General features: G+C 33.0%; 1 non-coding gene across 1 annotated transcript; it reads right to left on the bottom strand.

Annotated features, from left to right (window-relative positions):
- Positions 1-234: 234 nt before the first annotated feature.
- Positions 235-397, bottom strand: LOC150097340 (U1 spliceosomal RNA). Its single transcript, XR_016549744.1, has one exon. It is a non-coding gene; the product is annotated as a U1 spliceosomal RNA (small nuclear RNA).
- Between the last annotated feature and the right edge of the window lie 4703 nt (positions 398-5100).

Here is a 5100-nt window from a genome sequence, read left to right on the forward strand (position 1 = left end):
TTGGGGGAGAGGGGCAGGGCCCCCTCCCTGGGTGCGCCACTGATCTCTCTTTATATTAGAGTTATGGACAAGTGTTGTGTTAGCTGTAATTAGAAAATAATTGAATATTGAATAGCAAGGATGTCATTTGAAATTAAAAATGGTAACTGAACCACATGCATTTATTCATACAATACAATGGTACAATGGGAACCTTGAGAAACTAGTGAACGAACTTTCTTTTAAGTTAATTAAAAAGGGCAGCGCGAACGCAGACCCTAGCTACCAAAAATTTCGCGCTCCATCTATCCCAATTTGGGAAAGTGGCAGAAGTCAACCGCCCGTGTGTGCTATGGGTCAGTCTCTTTCTGAGAGAACTTCCTTCAAGATCAAAGTTTCTCCAGCGCCAGGTAAGTATGCTAAAGCTTGCCTTCCCACAACTATACTATAAAAGCTATATAAATTAAAAAATGGTGTACTAAATAAAAATGCAAATTTTGAGAAAAAAGCTAGAATAACTCCAAACTAATTTCTAATTCTGCATTTAAATATAAGTTACCTTTGAATTTTTAATAAATTTTATTTTATAAACTATTCTATATAATTTTGAAAGAAAGTAAAGTTAATACTATTGGTTTTACCAATGCAATATATATAAATAATCACTAGGTAACAGGACCACTGAAGTCTCATTGGTTACGTTGTTTCCGTATGTCTTATTTCTGATCCAAGCCCAAAATATATTCATAAGCTTTAGATTTAACAATTATTGTTTTGCTGTATGTGTTGTTTTCTTCCGTAACTATGCGATATAATATACACAATACATATAAAATCCTCTTTTTGTTTTTATCAGTAAATTTTGTAATATATGCTGAAATATTCATATTGCCATGTCATCAAGAATTAATCGACTTAATTTTAAATCATCACCTAATGGCTCCACTATCATGATTATTTTTGGCAGAATTAGTATTGGCAGATTCAGTAGCATATTAATTTACAGCTGAATTAATGAAATTAACTCAGTTAAAAAAAGAAGACATCTTTCTACTGTTTCGGTCGAAGTCGGATATTTGAAAAAAATCGGCCGAATACCGAAGCAAAAGAGAATATTCGGCGCATTCTTATTTTTTAGTTGCATGACTGTTCTTTGTGAGGTTTAGGGATCCTGCGATCAACTGTCATCTCTATAACCTGCTAGATCCGTGTTCGAATCCTGTCTATCGCACAAATAACCTTCGTAAGTTCGCCTCTCATTTAAAGGTCATCCTTAACTTCCTTATCCTTATATTAGCATATAAGGATAAGGAAGTTATTTTGTCTCTTTACACGACCTTGATACAATCGTGTCTAGACTATTCTGCGAAAATTTGGATTTCTGGATTAGAGGGGAGGGGGATAAAGAAACTATGCAAAGGATGCAAAGAAGAGTTACATGGATTATATCGAAATTATGAGGACAGATTGAGAGTATGTGGAATGCAGATACAGAGAAGCAAGGGAAAGAATGGCTATATCACAGAGGTCTATAAACTTCTGAGTAGGTGTTCTAGGATATTGTTTGATGAAAATTTTCGTTATACAGAAGGTGGAGGGGGGAAAAAAAGAACGCTTGGACATTCAGGAAAGTTAGGTTTATGCGGAGTTAATAAAGGGACAAGAACTAGATTTTTTCTCTCTTAGAGAATGAGTAGAACAGATTACCTTTTTGAAGTGAGTGAATCAAGTGTGGATGTGTTTAAGAGAGGACATGACAGCTGGTATGGGTGATGAATGACCTCCTTCTATGAGTCCTTGACTCCCTACAGGTATAATAATAATAATAATTATTATTATTATAATTATTATTATTTTCCTCTGCTAGAGTTTTCAGTTTTTATGTTAATATTGGTTTGAATACGGTCTTTTTAAATACAGCTAACTTAGTTTTTTTACTAATTTTTCTATGATTCCATTTTAATTTATTGCAATGACTTTCCCTCAGATGCTAGGTTTACTTATTCTATTATCTATTTCCATATTTGATTTTAAATTTTACTTAAAAAAAAAAAAATGCCCAAATAGCTAACATACGGAATCTGGTTTTGATTCTCTATGATCATAGACACTATGGTCGATACTCGTAGTCATCGATTCTACTCAGCAGATTTTAATCACTAAGTTATTATGTGGAACGCTAAGAAAGGGCTTTCTGAAATGGAATATTACTTCATAACCATCGCCTTTATTTATTCCCCTTTTGTTAGTGGTGAATCACAAAAGTAAGCAGATTTTTGTCATAATCGATCTGCCATCGTTCTTCCATAAGTGATTTCGATATCAATAATATTCTGGATTCAATTAATAATAAGGTTTTCCATTACTTTGGAATAATCGTTGAAAATTTCCATTAGAAAGATCTATTCCCAATTTCTCTACTTGTGGGGGGGGGGGCTTCCCAGATGTAACTAGAGCTTTTGCCGCCCCTCTCAATACACACCAAAAATACTACAAAAAGTCAAAACGACGTATAGAAATAAATTAAAACATTATGTTTATTTTTGAAGTAAAACTTTAATTTCAACATTCTAAATGTTGGATTTACCAACATTGGTGGCAGCCAAAGAATAAATGTCTGGGGCTGCCACCAATGCTGGTAAATTCAGCTGCCAAGATAATTATCCAGAAATTGCCTTAAACCTGATAGTAATGTGTCTCAACTAACTTCTTAAGTGCATGTCATCCTCTGAGATCCTTTATTTATCCCCCCCCTTGTCCAGCACTAATGCTTTTGAGAGATTTTATTCCAAGTCCCCCCCCCCATTCCACTGTACAAGTTTCCAAAATTCTCAGACTGCGACTTAATTATTTTGGTAATTTGTTTACTACTTTTAACTCCACAAATTTTAAATTCTCACTGCACATTTTGTGTTCAGCTGCGTCAGCGTAGCTACGCTTTTAGCCTCCTTTGGCAAATTCGTAATTTAGCGCATTTTTTTAGTCATGAGACGATTTTGATAAATGGTAAACTAACCTGTCACAAGTGGGAGATGAATTTCACCGCCCGATGTGAGAGCATCGCCAGACCTATTGGAGGACTGAAGTCGCTTGAAAAAGTTTCCTGTTTGGTCGCTAGAGCAGGGTTTCTGACGATGCAAAAAAAAAAAAAAAAGTAAAAAATACAAAATATATATACATATATTAGGGATGTGCCAAAGCAAGATTTGGCTAAGCACCGAATCCGGATATTCAGTTTAAAATTTGGCCGAAGCATACCGAATCAAATTTTATAAACAAATGTTCTGAGAAAAAAAAAAAAAAAAAAAAAAAAAAATACAGTCCTTAAAATTTGATACAAATTTTTAAAGAATTTTTAATGTGTACGTTTTTGTTTACAAAATTTAATTTGCAATGTTTAAAATTTAATTAATTATGCTTCAACGAATATAATAATAATAATAATAATAATAATAATAATAATATTATTATTATTATTATTATCATTATCAGTAATAGAAAAAATAATAATTTTTTCTATTACTGATTCCTGGTTTAATTCTTTCATAATTTCTTCATTTCTTTTGTGATCGAATAGAGAATATATATAGAGAATATACTTTGAAGTTTTCTCTCATAAACTTCATTTCAGCTGTTATTAATCTTTGTAAAAAGTATTATTATACAAACACCGTCTAGAGGCAAGACTCATCAAGGGAGGCTACAGTATGTTCAGCACTTCGGTCAAATTGAAGAATGAAGAAAGATTTTAAAAAAAAAAACGTATAATAATACTTCACCTAATCATGTGGCTACATGAAAAAAAATATCATTATCATCATGCCTATCAAGGATTTAGGTGGCCTGTTCCGGCCTTAGAACTCATCGTTGAATCTTTTAAGAGGACGTCCTGGTTTTCTTTTTCCTAATGGCTTGTACTTTAAGGCTTGCTTTGGTAATCTTTCTGTTTTCATTCTTTCAACGTGTTCCATCCATTTATGTTTATATTTTTTAATTTTTTCTATTACTGATTCTTGGTTTAATTCTTTCAAAATTTCTTCGTTTCTTTTGTGATCAAATAGGGTATACTTTGCAGTTTTTCTCATAAACTTCATTTCTGCTGTTATTAATCTTTGTTTGTCTTTTTGTTTTATTTTATTTTGTCCAGATTTCGCTTCTATACATTAAGACTGGTAGGGCTAATGTATTGTATACTTTTAGTCGGGTTTGTTTCTGAACTAGGTTTGGTTTAAATATAGAGTTAATCACACCTGTTATTTTTAAATATTTTGCAATTTTTACGTTTATGTCTTTTTCATTTTCATATGTGATCATACATCCTAGGTAGTTAAATGAATTCACCTGTTCTAAGATCTTGTTATCTATTACTATTTTAGTTCTTGCTGGATCTTGTCCTTTAAAGGCCATAGTTTTTGATTTTTCCGTTGATATTATCATACCATAACCTTTGGATATCTCATTTAGATCTATAATAGCTTTCTGTAAGTTATCTTCAGAAGTTGTAATAATTATTTTGTCATTGGCAAAAAAGGAGAGTGTTTAAGTTAACAGTAGGAAAAAGTTATACCTTGATAGAAAATTTTATTATTTCCAAGCGGGCGTCGACTGGTGCTACTAGGTGAATGTCGTGAAAGTCAAGTAACATTGGTGACATAGACTTTTCAAAACTGATTCGATGTCCTGAGTGCGATGTATGCATGGCGGAATGTAAGAGATGTGTTTGTGGAGAGGGAGAGAATGAGCGAAAGACGAGAGAAAGTATGGATTTGTCGTATATAGAAGTGCGATATACTGTTGGACCACGATACACTGAAAAGATAGATAGTGTACATGAAAGAAACGGAAATAAAACGAAAGCAAGAGAGTAAAAGAATGCAAAGATATAGAAGTTACGGAAGAAGGAATTTCGGAAGAAGTTACGAAAAACGGAAGTGAAACGAAAGTTGGAGAAACTGAAGGAGTGAAATAATGCAAAGCGAAAGTTAGTGCGGGGGGCGGGGTGAAAGAAAGTATGAATGAGGAAAAGGAAGTAAAGTGCTGCGAAACGAGAAGTAGCGAGATAGAGAGTGAAGTTGTCGGAATGCAAGATTTAATGAAATAAATATTGGAAATGAAAAATGA

The sequence above is a fragment of the Typopeltis vanoorti genome, chromosome 17 (assembly GCF_054136105.1).
Source record: "Typopeltis vanoorti isolate ZY-2024b chromosome 17, IOZ_Tvanoo_1.0, whole genome shotgun sequence".
Classification (NCBI taxonomy): domain Eukaryota; kingdom Metazoa; phylum Arthropoda; class Arachnida; order Uropygi; family Thelyphonidae; genus Typopeltis; species Typopeltis vanoorti.